We start from the raw sequence: 14534 nt of genomic DNA, 5'->3' as shown, positions 1-14534 counted from the left end.
TTTGAGATGGAGCCTCCCTCTCTCGCCCAGGCTGGAGTGCAGTGGCGCTATCTTGGCTCACTGCAAGCTCCGCCTCCCAGGTTCATGCCATTCTCCTGACTCAACCTCCTGAGTAGCTGGGATTACAAGTGTGTGCCACCACGCCCGGCTAATTTTTTTTTTGTATTTTTAGTAGAGATGGGTTTCACCGTGTTAGCCAGGATGGTCTCGATCTCTTGACCTTGTCATCCGCCAGCCTCGGCCTCCCAAAGTGCTGGGATTACAGGCGTGAGCCACCGCGCCCGGCCTGTCAAATCTCATTCTTTACACAATTCAAATGGGGGCATTTTGTGGTATGTAACTTCTTCCTTAGTAAAGTCGATTTGAAAGAGATTGTCAAGCAGACTCGGAGGAAAGCAGATGAGGGGCAAAGCTGCTCTCAGCTCTTCTCCTGGCTCCCCAGTGCGGGGTGTCCACTGAGACGGCCAGGGAGGGAGAGGACTAGGCTGGAAGAGGGGACACAGCAGGCCCCATCTGGAGCATCTTAGCCGTGAGACACCAGACACAGGAAAACCAACAGGTCCATTTCAGAACCGGACTCTCAGGCACCAGGTTCCAAACAAAGACGTTAACAAATCAGCCCCCCAGTCCCATGTCAAGGAGTTCTCTCAAGGAACACTGGCGGAAGGGAATTCAGACACCCCATCGTGAGAAGTTAATCAGACACTTGTAAGAACATAATATTTTACAGTGATAAAAGCTCTGAGATAGGGTCCAATTTAGTCTGCAGTTGAATACAAGAAGCACAATGATCCTGAAATTAAATGACATCATCTGTCAAAACAGCAGCTTTCTAATTTGAATTACAGCACTGTGGAATGTTAAATGAAAAAGAAACATTTAATTAGGACAGTGTATTTAGCCAGAGCATAAGTAGTGAGAAGTAGCTTAGTCTGGCTAACTTTACCAAATCTCATCTCCAGGCCCCACAAAGGCAGAGATGTGGAAGGGAAGCCTTGAAATCCTGCGGGGTGGGCCTGGCGTGGCAGGGGTTGGGGGCAAAGAGTGGATTCACAGGCACTGTGACCCTCACTATTTGGACGACACTGAACACATCACTAATTGTGCGTCCCCAGCTTCATGGCACACCACTGACAGCCACGAGCTCTCATCCTCACCCAATCCTTTCCCAGATGGGGCTGGGTGCTAGACGAGGCAGAGGAGAGCAGAGTCTGGAACTGGAGTCTACCTTTCTCCAGCAGCCATGTCTGGGCATCTCTAACATACGTTATCTGAAGACACCGCTTCTTCACTTGCAAATCAAGAGAGAGAAACCCTCCTCTCAATGGGCTCTGGAAATTAAAGATGGTCAAGTGCAAAAAGGCATTTAGCATGGCAGTTGGCTCAAAGGCAATGTCTGATCGTTGTTTCTCTCAAACATGCAGGTTTGCAACAAACAAGGATCTGGACAGAAGCTCTGTGAGGCATGCTCCAAGCCTACCTGTGTGATGGACGGGGGCTCAGGACATATTTATCCATTGACTGAACAAATGAATGGATGAATGAACAGAATCATGAACATACATGACAAACTATGTTACAGTATTAAGAAACAGAATTAAATTTATTTTCAGTGATTTAAATCATACATCATACCCTATAAAACGCATTATCACAAAGCTCTCTTCAATCAGATGCTAAGCCTCTTGAGGACAGTGGCCATGCTTCATCCATGATCCTATCCCAGCAATAAGGTTGGCACCTGGCATGGAGCAGGCCCTCAAGAAATATCCAAGGACCTAAAGAAACAAGTATCTCTTGGCCTCCTTGATGTATAATCACGTTAAGGACTCAGGGTTTTTTCAAACCACAGATTTCATTGATAATAAAAGTGCATATTCCAGAAATCATTTCATTTTATCAACAAACATTAAAGGAGATACGCTCTTGATTGCAAAGGCATTCCCATCACAGAAAATAGCTACCATATCCAAAAGCATTGCTCTTATACAGAAACTAGCATGAGCCTAAAACCATGACACTAAAGAAAATCTGAGTTTACCAATCTGTGTTGCTCCACCAGGTTCTTGCGAAAAATGAGTCCCCAAGAATATAAGAGCTGAGGTGATTTTACTGGATTAACCTGAAGTCATAAATTCTAAAGCATAAATTCACCTGCATTAAGAAAGTATAAGCAATGTGGTGGCTTTTGCAGGGTGAGTTATAAACCAACAGAGATAGCGTCTATTTGCCTTACTAAAATGATTCATGGTGAAGAGCTAAATGGGCTTTTCAGCCAAAAACAAAGACAGCACAGACAATGGCATATACAAAAGTTAGAATTTACAATTGTGTTAATTTGTTTTTATCAATACCAAAGGCAACAAATGTTTGTCTTACTTTCCTGTGGCTCCTTTAGTTGCAGCCTAATTCAGATCACCATAGTACAGTTCAATCACAATTATGCTCAGTGCTAAGACAGCCTAAGTGGGGTTTCATTTACTTTAGAGCAAAGAAAATACACACACACACACACACACAGACACACATACACACAGACACACAAGTTTTCACGGAAACCAACTCCAGCTCCGGCGTAAGCAAGCTGTCCACGGGAGATGGCTGGTGCTCACAGAAAGACCACAGTGGGTCACCCTGTGCCCAGCCAGAATGGAGACTGCATGCAACAGGCAGTGACTAATGGTCTGAGGTTGATGAGCAGGCTAAAGGCCAAGGGTGGGGACGAATGCTAGGCTATAAACTGTGTCCAATTTTTCCAAAAAAATCTGGGTGAGGCAAATTCATTCTCTTTGAGAGAAGTGAAGGCAAGAAACTGGCACTATTGAATACCCACTGTGCTCCCTGTATGGCAGATCCTCAAAATCATCCCGTGAGGCAGGGATTATCAATGCTACACTTTTCAAGAGAAAACTGGGGCTCCCAAGGGGTCGGCATGATTTAGCCAGTCAATGGCAGAGCTTAGATGTGGAGCCAGCTCTGTCCAGCTGCAAAGCCACTGCTCTTTCCACCTAGCCATTCTGCCTCAGTTATGCCCTCCTGGCAATGAGGCGGTCCTAGGAACAGGCCTGCACACAGGAGATCCCAAAGCTGCTTCCTTTTGAAAGCAGACAACTTCCCAGTCATTTAAGCTCCCCGTTAAGAAGACTCCTCTCCTACAGATTCGCTGCTCTGCCAGCGAGGTTGATTTTCACGGGGATTTTCAGTTAGCAGAAGCAAAGTCCTTCTTTCTAAGGCTCCAGTCACCTCTAAAGCATATGCTAATTCCCTACTTAAATCTGTTTCTTTAACAACAGATTGGTGTACGTTTCCTTTCTGAACAAGGCAGGCCTGAAGTTCCCGGGTGAGGCAGGGCAGGCAGGTATCCATGAGGAGGGGTGTCTGACCCCTTGCAAGGTGAGGTGGCATCCACTGAGGGGAACGCCCAGGGGAGAGTCAATGCCCCAAGAGGATGAAGTGGACATCTGTGTGTGAGATCTCAGGGCCTGAGCAGGGTGCGGGGGCCTGGAGGTGGAGCCCAAACAGGCCGTGTGAAGAGCCCAAGTAGGGAGAGGAAGCGATCCCAGGGAGGGGCAAGCTGGCCCAGGGCATTGGAGCCAAGGAGGGGTCTGAAGGGTGTCTGCACATGGAGTGAGCCAGCATGAGGGATGGAGCCCAAGCTGGGTGGTCAGGATGTCCACACGGAGGGCAGGGGGCAGTAGAGGCGATGGGAGACTGGGTACACACAGGAGGACTGAACACCTAAGTCAACATGGAAGGATGGTGAGAGCCAGCTTTCTCCCTGAGAGAAAAGGGAGTTACAAACACAGAGAGAGAAAATTAGAAGAAAGCCAGTGATACCGGATTGGAATTGGAGGGGTCTCTGAGAACTCATGTTTTTCGATGCATAGAGATGGATAGACAGGTAGAAATGTAAATGCATGTGTATGCATGCACACGTACATACATATATGACCTATTCACTGAGAGGGCCTGAAAGCAGTGGCATCCCAATCAGCTACATGCACACTTCAAGCCCCAACTGTGGCTCCGGAGGAATCGGCCCCTGGAGAGATGACTGATTACAGGGCTGGAGCAGGGAAAGGATAATGTTAGCCTGGAGCATCTCACGCCAGAAAGCAAGGAAGACCTCAAAGAGTGATGCCCACGTGTCAGAAGGACACGGGCAGCTTGAGGGGTGCCCACTGGTCAGGTCTGAGACAATCTGGGTATCAAAATAAAGAACTGGGGTGGATCATCACCATTAAACAGAATGAGACCATGAATTCATAGTGCCATGAAGACAGGCATGCACACACCAGAAGTCTGATAAAGAACAGGATCTTTACATCACTTTATAGCACCTTTGTAGAAATGCTTCCAAATTTCAGAGTAACTTCACAGTGGAGAGGCCAGGCAGACACCACTTTACTCAAGTGATCATTGTGACACTGTCGGAACTGGGATGAACCACCTGACACGTACGATGGGAACATGGCATCATTCTGTAGTATTCCTGTCCAAATTACAGAACCTGACTCTTGTCATGAGGTAGCATCAAAGCCAACTTGAGAAGCATCCTCCAAAATAACTGAATTATAATCTTGAAAAATACCAAGGTCATGAACATTGAAGAAAGCCTGAAGAATGCTCCAGATCACAGACTGAGGCTAAAAGAATCAGATGATTCGAAGTGGAACCCTTTCATCTGAAGGCCACTCCTGGGACAGCTGGCAAATGTGAACAGGGTGTGTGGACCGGATGACCATTTCCTTATTTTGATGGTTATGCTGCGGGGTACAGAGAATGCTTTGCGTTGTTTGGAAACACACAGAAAAGTGTTTGGGGTGACGGGGCATCAGGCTGACAGCTCAGCGGATTGAGGGGGTTCTTTGTACTATGCTCGAATCTTCTGTAAGTATGTGATTGCGTCAAAATTTTTAAAAATCACACAGAAAAATTGCCAAGCACAATAAATGTTCATTGTAAAAAATTTAGGAAACAGGACAGAAAATTAAAATAATCTATTATTCTCATCACCGAGGTAACTGTCATTAATTCCATATGCAGCCTTCCAATGCTTTTGCTATGAATAGATTTTTAATAAGCTGAAATTATACTGTAAAGATATTTTATAAGGGCACTTTTAAAACTTTCTCAGTGGCTATATTTTATTCCATTGTAAAGGTGTTCCATAATTCAATTAACCAATCCTCCATTATTTCAAATTTAGATTGTTTCCAATTTTTCCTTTGTGATAAATAACACTACAATACACATCATTATGCATGTCAGGTTTTGTTCCTTAGGGTATATTAGTAAAAGTGGAATCATTGGGTAATAGGGTACAGACTTCTTAAAGGTTCTTGATACATAAAGGACTGCCAAATTTCTCTGCAGAAACATTACACTAAACTATACTACACAACTATATTCAGAGTATCTGCTAAAAAGTGCTTTGAATTTTAACACAATCACCATCTGTCCATTGTTAGCTGCTTATAAGGCTTTTTCATAGACATAGTTCATCTGGCCTCTGCAACAGCCCCCTGAAGAAGAAAAGAGTAGCATGAACCTCTAACTACATCCTGAGAAAGCCAGGCTCAGAGGCTCAGTCATGAGCCAGGCCTCCTGGCTGCCAAGAAGTGCGGCTCTGGGGTGGAAACTGCACACCCCTTCTCCTAGATGACCCTGTCCTAGACAACCCTGCCACCAAAAAATGAAGGACTAACTTCTTCTCCCCTCTAGGTTCAAACCCAAGACCTGTTCTTTCACAAAGAACCTTGAGGGAGCAAAGGCTTGAGAGGGAGTCGCCTGGTGGCCCTCGCCAGCCAGACAATCCAGGGCTCCCAGACAACTCCTCACTCACACACATTCAGTAACATCTCACCAACTTCAAGGTTTAGCAAAAAGTCCACCAAAGCTCTCCCTAATCTGGCCCAAAGCTTACATTTGGCTCCAGCCTCACATCCTACAAGGGTTCGGAGTCAGCCCTTTTCCCAGGGGACCAAGGGGACCGCTGTCCCTGCACCTTACTGGATGCAGCATGAACTTTCACAATCGGCCCCCCATGAGGACATCTCTCACCCCTCCAGCCACAGAATTCCAGGTTGCCCTGAAGGCCATGTAGTCCCTGCTCTCCAGATCCTCCCTGGTCACACCTCTGCTATCACCTTCCATGCTATGACAAGACAGCCATCTCCAATCCAGTCCCTGTTCCCTGGAAACTAAATAGGGGTGGTGACTGATGGGGACTTTCTCATCTCTGCATCCAGGGTCCAGCACAGCACGGTCCTCCATCCAAAGGCTGCAGAAGTTGGTGCCTCCAAAACAACGTGTTCCTTGGACTTTCCCTTTATAGGAAGTGTTTATACTCAGAAGAGGAAAAGGCCATTAAAAAGGGGCCGAAACCATATAAGACTTCATTTCTAATCTTGACACCCACGGGTCTTTTTATTTGCCAGAGGCGTTTGTAAAACAGCATCATTTTCTCTCATATTATTTTATTATCACCCAAACCCCAACCTCAGTAGATTGCCATCATCTTCCCTGTTTCCACTGTGAGTCACTGAAAAATGAGATTAGGGCTTTACTTTCATTACCGCAGCTTCACTCCATCAAGCCCACCACTGCAGAGCTTGACACAAACACAGAACAAACAGCAGTCCCCACGCACACGGGGGGCCTCCTAATCCCTCCAATAAGCACTCACCAAGTGAACCGAAAAGACCTTAGCCCTGGAGACCTAGGTCTAGTGGGCAAGACAGATAGGACACAAGACAATGACAGGACGCTGATGAGGACAGGGTCATGCAGAATGCCCGGGAAAGGTGCAGGTGAGAAGTTCAGAATAACCTTCCAAGAGGAGGCCAATTCTGAGGAGGAGGAGGAAACAGGAAAGGGGAGAAATCCTTGATGGTGGACACAGCAGCAAGTGCTAAGGCAAGGGAGGGCATGTGCACCCAACGAACTACAAGTGGGATGGGTCATCAGAAACCTCCCTACTAGGAAGTCGAGGACCAGATGGCTTCACTGGAAAATCTGACCCAACATTTAAAGGAGAATTAAAACCAAACCTTGTTAAACTGTCAAAAAATATAAGAGGAAGGAGTGCTTCTAAACTCATTCTATAAGGCCAGCAGCATCACCCTGAAACCAGATCAAGACAAAGACATCGCAAGAAAAGAGGATAGCTACCAATATTCCTGATGAATATCGATGCAAAACCCTCAACAAAATACTAGGAAGCCAAATTGAACAGTAAACTAAAAGGATTATGTACCGTGACCAAGGGGGATTTATTCCTAGAACATAAGGATAGTTCAACATATTTTAAAAAATCAATGTGATGTACCATATTGATATAATGGAAAAGACCCACATGATCATCTCAATTGATGCAGGAAAAATATTTACAAAATTCAACATCCTTTCATGATAAAACATAAAAATCCAGCCAGCAAAACAGAAACAGAAGGGAAATTCCTCAACACGATAAAGGGTATCCATGAAAAACCCACAGCTAACATCATACTCAACAGAGAAAGACTGAAAGCTTCCCCTAAGATCAGGAACAGGACAGCATGCCTGCTTCCCCCACTGCTATTCAATCCTGAACCAGAGTCATCCTCAGAGCAATTAAACAACAAAAAGAAAGAAAAGGCATCCAAATTAGAAAAGAAAAAGTAAAACTCTCTGTATTCACAGGTGACATAAGCCTACATTAGAAAATCTCAAAGAACACACAAGAAGGCTACTAGAGCTAATAAATTCAGGTAAGTTGCAAGATACAAATTCAGCACACAAAAATCAGTTATATTTCTACACACCAGCAAAGAATAATCTGAAAAGAAAATTTAGAAAGCAATTCCATTTAAAATAGTATATGGAATAATACCTAGGAATAAATTTAACCAAAGAGGTAAAAGACTTGTACAGTACAAATTACAAAATGTTGCTTAAAAAAAATAAGGATGACCTAAATAAATGGCAGACATCCCACATTCATGGATACTAGATTTATTATTAAGATGCCAATACTACCCAAAACAAAGATTCAACTCAATCCCTTTCAAAATTCCAACAGCATTTTTTTTCAGAAATGGAAAAAATGACCCTCAATTTCTCACAGAATTGCAAGGGGCCCCAAATAGCAAAAACAATATTGAAAAAAAGGAACAAAGAGGACTCACATTTCCTAATTTCAAAAGTATCTACAAAGCCATGATAATCCAAATATTGTGGTTCTGACATAATAACAGACACACAAACCAAGAGAATAAGATTGAGATTCAAGAAATAAACTCATACTTCTATAGCCAATTGATGGTCTTTCGTTGTTGTTGTTGTTGTTGTTGTTGTTGTTGTTGTTGTTGTTGTTGTTTTGCTTTTCTGAGGCAGAGTCTTGCTCTGTTACCCAGGCTGGAAAGTTGTGGTGCAATCTTGATTCACTGCAACCTCCACCTCCTGAGTTCAAGCTATTCTCCTGCCTCAGCCTCCTGAATAGCTGGGATTACAGGTGCTTGCCACCATGCCCAGCTAATTTTTGTGTTTTTAGTAGAGACGGGATTTCACCATGTCAGCCAGGCTGGTCTCAAACTCCTGACCTTGTGATCCACCCACCTCAGCCTCCCAAAGTGCTGGGATTACAGGTGTGAGCCACCATGCTTGGCCAGCCAATTGATTTTCAACAAAGGTGTCAAGTTCATGCAATGGGGAAATAATAGTCTCATCACCAAATATTACTGGTACAACTGGAGTTCCACATGCAAAGGAATGAAGTTGACCCCTACCTCACCCCATATACATAAATTAACTCAAATAGTATCAGTGTCTTCAATGTAAGGGGTAAAACCATAAAACTCTTAGAAGAAAAACAGATAATCTTCATGACCTAGACTTGTCAATAACACAAGCAAAAGAAGAAACAAAACAGATATATTGGACTTGATCAAAATTTCAAACTTTGGTGAATCAAAGGATATTATCAAGAAAATGAAAAGATAGTCTACAGAACAGGAGAACATATTTGCAAATCATGTATCTGATAAGGGTTTAAAATTCAGAATATCTGAAGAACTCCCACAACTCAACGACAAAAAAATAACCCAAATTAAAAATGGGCAAAGGCCTTAGAGAGATTTTTCTTCAAAGAAGATATAAAAATGGCCAATAAGCATATGAAAAAACACTGAACATTACTAGTCATCAGGGAAATGCAAATCAAAAGCACAATGAGCTAACACTTCCCACCTAGTAGGATGGCAGTAATGAGAGAAACAGAAAATAACAAGTGATGGGGGATGTCGAGAAATTGAAACCCTTGTGCATTGCTAGTGGGAGTGAAAAATGGTACAACCAATGTGGAAACTTTTGGTGGTTCCTCAAAAAGCTAACCATAGAATCCTCGTATGTCATAGCAATTCCACTCCCAGATGTATACCTCAGGGATTCAAACATATAATTTATCCCAATACTCACAGCAACATTAGTCACAATAGCCAAAAGCCAAAAGCAAACCAAGCATAAATGGATAAACAAAATGCGCTATATATACATAATGGAATATTATTCAGCCATAAAGGGAAGGAAATTTTGACACATGCCACAACATGGATGAACTTTAACAACATTGTGCCAAGTGAAATAAGCCAGGCACAAAAGGACAAATACTGTATAATTCCACATACTGAATCATCTAGAATAGGCAAATCCATACAGACAGAAAGTAGATGAGAGGCTACCGGGTGCTACGAGTACGGAAGAACGAGGAATTATTGCTTCATGGATACAGAGCTTCTACCTGGAGTGATGGAAAACTTTTGGAAATGGTGGCGAGAGTTGCATAACATGGTGAATGTAATTAATGCCACTGACTTGCACATGTGAAAATGGTTGAAATGACATACAAATGTCACAATACAACTTTTTAAAAGAGACAACAAAAACACGAAGTAGTTGCTGTGCTCTGAGTTAAGAAGCAGTGTTTGGTTCCGGGTTGCTGGTAAGGTGGTGGGAGCCTGGCTTTCCTTCTATAAAGAAAAGCGTAATGGAGTCAGCTCTGTGTTCTAGCAAGATGCATCATGATGATAAAACAAAAATGATAAATTACTAAACTCTAATCAGGAAAAGATGAAATTACAAATTACCACACCACAGTGGGGCATGGGGAGAAAAAAAAGGAAATGGATTTCTCTCTCCATTTTCATATCTGTTATGTTTCCAGTAATTTGGAGAGGAAGATAGGTACATTCCCATGCCCTATGAAGGCTTAAAGAAAAAAAAGACAAGGGCAGTGGTGGCTTCGGGACCAGTGGGCAGGGGAGAGGGCTGTGGGAAGGATCTGGTCTGGATATTTCAGGTTCCACCGGAAAAAGCAAAGCCACACAAAACCAGGTGACTATCAGATCTGGGCGTGACCTCTCTGAAGCAGCAGAAGTCCACACAGGAGGACAGGGGCACAAGGCCCGGCTGCCTGGCAGGCACGAGCAGGACAAACTCCCCACGCAGAGCCTGTTGTCTGAAGTGCCATCTTCATGGGGCCTTACTGAGCACATTCATGCATTTACTACTCGGTACCTACCCATGGGCAAGGAACAGTGTGATGCTGGGAAGCACAGAAATGAGTCTCAAACTCTAATCCTGTCCTCCAGGAACTTAAAACCTAGGGCAGTTTGGCTGGGCACAGTGGCTCACACCTGTAATACCAGCACTTTGGGAGGCCAAGGCGGATGGATCACCTGAGGTCAGGAGTTCGAGACCAGTCTAGCCAACATGGTGAAACCCCGTCTCTACAAAAAACACAAAAATTAGCTGGGCGTGATCATGGGCGCCTGTAACCCCAGCAACAGGGGAGGCTGAGGCAGGAGAATCACTTGAACCCGGGAGGCAGAAGTTGCAGTGAGCCGAGATCATGCCACTGCATACCAGCCAGGGTGACAAGAGCAAAACTCAGTCTCAAAAAAAAACAACAACTAGGGCAGGGCCTACAATGGGAGCTGCCTCGAATGAGGAAAGGAACACCAGGGGAGGGGTGAGAGGAGCAGCCAAGGCTTTTGGGAGGACGTACCGCTTCAGTTGGGTCTTGAAGGACAGGGAGAACCCAGACAGGTAGAGATGGGCAGGAGCATTGTAGCAGCAGGAGGCACACCCACCCCAGGAGGTGGCACGGCACAGGGTCTAGACTCAGGTCCCCAGGCTGATGGGACAGTGGGAGGTCCAGGCTGTGCCACATCCTGGGTACAGCCCGAGGGGACAAGGTGCCCATGTCAGAGGGACAGGATTAGAGACATGAGCTGACCAAGGGTGCTGAGGAAGTGCCTGATTCCAAACCAGGAAGCATGTGCTTTGCAGACTTCCCACCTAATTAAGAGAATTTAAACCCAAGGTTGAAGGGGGAGGGATAAAACTGCCCAACTAAACTACAAAACTGGGCAGGACAGAAATGACAAGATACCCAAAGCACGACGGAGCAGGAGAAGGCAAAAACCTCTCAGGAAAAAGTGTGGAGAGGGGAAGGGAAGGGCCAGCACCCATAGGGCTCCGGCAATGCACACCCACCGTGGCCTGACCATTTTAACTTGAAATAAACAGGGCCACAATTGGCAAATGGACAAAGCCATACAGTACGCCAGGAGGGCTCACCGCATCCCCTCACTTGAGTCATCCTGGGAGTCAGTGCTCCTCACTGAGCTGTCAGCAACTTCAAAGCACAGACCACACGCTCCAGTGACCACCTTGGCCCCACACTTGGCACTCAAGGAGGTCTGTGTAATTAATAAGTGCTGGGTCTCATCATAGAGATGAGTGTCCAAGATGAGTGTCCAAAGTGCTTTGCTCCAGATCACTATGGAGCAGGCAGTGAGCTCTCCACGGCAGTTAACACAGTGGCGAGCATGTCCTGGGTGCCTACCACAGACTGGCGCTGGGCAGCCTCACCCCACGCCGCCCACCCACTGTGATGGCCAGGATCAAGCCACTGCGGCAGATCTCCCGCACCAGCCCCACCCCACACCTGCTGAATCAGGTCCTACATTTTAACAAGACTCTCCAATGGTTTACATTGTCTTTAAAATTTGAGATGCATCTGATTCATGCTTCGGTATTTCGTTTATAATACTACAGAGTAGATATTCACAGCTCTATCTTATATATGAAACACTGGGGTTTGGGGATATCATTAATTTTGTCCAAGTAAATCCATGTATGTTTACTTTGTAAACCATAAACATATACGATTATAATTTTTCAATAAGTAAAACCAAATCCAGGTATGTCTGATTCTGAAATGTGTGCACATAGGCATATCATGTGTTATTAGCAAATCTCCATGAGATATTGGCATAGTACATGCCAATATTACTGTCATCTTATTAAAGCACTAATTTAAATAGCAGCTGGCCAGATGCAGTGGCTCACACCTGTAATCCCAGCACTCGAGGAGGCGGATATGGGCGAATCACTTAAGGTCAGGAGTTTAAGACCAGCCTGACCAACATGGTGAAACCCCATCTCTGCCAAAAATACAAAAACTAGCCAGGCACGGTGAGCAAACACCTGTAATCTCAGCTACTCAGGACGTTGAGGCAGGAGAATCACCTGAATCTAGGAGGCAGAGGTTGCAGTGAGCCGAGATCGCATCACTGTACTCCAGCCTGGGCAACAGAGTGAGACCCCAATCTCAAAAATAAATCAATAAATGTAAAAATAAAATAGCAGCTAATCCTGGAGTGCACTAAAATACGTGTTAGGCACTGTGTGTGTGTTTAACACACAATCTCTCTCTGGGTTTGTTAAGAAGGGGCTTGGGAGAGGTAAAAAGGATGCCCCACGTCCTAAAGGCCCTTTCTAAAGCAGCGTCTTTGCCAGTTCTCTCAGTGTGATGTGCTCTCACTGCATCCCCCGGTCCCTGTATGTGCTTGCTGAAATTTATGGTAATTTTCAGTTCTGGCCTGACTGATCCCAGAAGGTGAGACTAGCTTCTGTCTCTGGGTTGATGCTTCCCTGTATGGGGACAGCAGTTCAGAACAGTAAGCACATTCTGCCTGGTCCACTCGGAGTCTAAACCAGCAGAGACACACGATGGCAGGAATGCATCTGCCGTGCTCGGCTGAGTGGACCGAAACAAGTGGTAAGCAAACAAACAGGTTGGTGTCAGGATTTTTTCTCCTAAAAAGATAAATTAAATGGGGGGGATCAGTGTCAGATACACGGCAGCATGCTCAACCCTGATCTAGGGAGTGGCCAATGTCTGTAGCCTGGGGCAGTGATCCAGGTGTGCAGTCTGAGGGTGCAAAGGGCTGAACCATCACAGAAAACTGGCTGTACTTGGTCAGAGTCAGAGACTCAGTGGCATCCTAGTGCTCAGAGAATTGGGAGTAGGCCACGCACGATACTTGGAAGCTTTAAGGTTTAGGCACAGAAGTCCACATCACGCCCATTCTAGAAAGAACAGCCAACTAAAGGATTCAGAAGCAAAGGATGGCACAGGTAAGGAATCCTTGAAGTCGAGTCCAATGGGCAGAGGGCTGAGGAGGACAGCAAGTCAGGGAATGGTGGGTGCCTGTTGCTCCTGTTCTCGCTGCTGGGAGCCTGTCCCACACCTGGCCTGGCACATTCCTATCCATACTTTATGGCCTGCTCAGATTAGGTGAAACCCTGGGAGAGTTAGGTCCTCCTCCCACTTTGTATCCCTTTCACCTTGACTACACAGTGCTCATAGCAATGTTCTCATAAATAAAGACACAGAACTTCTGATCCAGCATTTCACGAGGGTTATACCCAACAGAACTATGTGAATACGTGCCCCAAAAAGACCCAGACAAAAACATCCATCCAGCATCCTTATATAACAGAGCCAAATGGGAAATAATCCAAAGGCCCATCAACAGCAGAATGAATCCACTGTGGTGTATTATACAGTGGAATACGGTAGTCCAGCGAAAAATGTGTAAACTACTGCCACATACAAAAACATAACACTAAGGAAAAGCCAGGTACAAAAAAAAGTACTCATCGTACAAAGCCATTTATATGAAGTTCAAAACAGGCAAAATAACCTGTGGTATTAGGTTTGGGACAGTTGCTACCCTGGGGAGGAACGGACAGTGAATGCGCAGGGGCACCACGAGAGGCCCTCCGAGAGCTGCTTATGTTGCATTTCTCATTCTGAGAAGTGGTTATCTAACAGCGTTCAAAAGTTCGCAGTTTTGCCAAGGTAGGCAGTATTTCATTACGCTGTATGCCACCTGATGATTTGTGCGTTTTTCTGACTTTGTGCTTTAATTCAATAACAAGTTCATTTTTAAACAAACAGCTACCATTTACTGAGGGAGTGGTATACACTATGTTCATTGCGAACAATAATGACCACACCCCGTGAAGGCACAACCACAAGGGGGCGCTTGTGCGCAGGGAGTCGTGAACAGCTGTGTGCCCCGCGAGGGCAGGTGAAGGGGTGAGCAGGCGCAGAGGCAGGGGGCAGGTGAAGGGGTGAGCAGGCGCAGAGGCAGGGGGCAGGTGAAGGGGTGAGCACGCGCAGAGGCAGGGGGCAGGTGAAG

General features: G+C 45.3%; 1 protein-coding gene across 1 annotated transcript in view; it reads right to left on the bottom strand.

Annotated features, from left to right (window-relative positions):
• TRAPPC9 (trafficking protein particle complex 9) overlaps window positions 1-14534 on the bottom strand; it is a 727471-nt gene that overhangs the window by 390516 nt on the left and 322421 nt on the right.

The sequence above is a fragment of the Colobus angolensis genome, unplaced genomic scaffold (assembly GCF_000951035.1).
Source record: "Colobus angolensis palliatus isolate OR3802 unplaced genomic scaffold, Cang.pa_1.0 Scaffold17, whole genome shotgun sequence".
Taxonomy (NCBI): domain Eukaryota; kingdom Metazoa; phylum Chordata; class Mammalia; order Primates; family Cercopithecidae; genus Colobus; species Colobus angolensis.
Note: the sequence above shows the minus strand (reverse complement) of the source record. Positions and strands in the feature narration are given on the sequence as shown.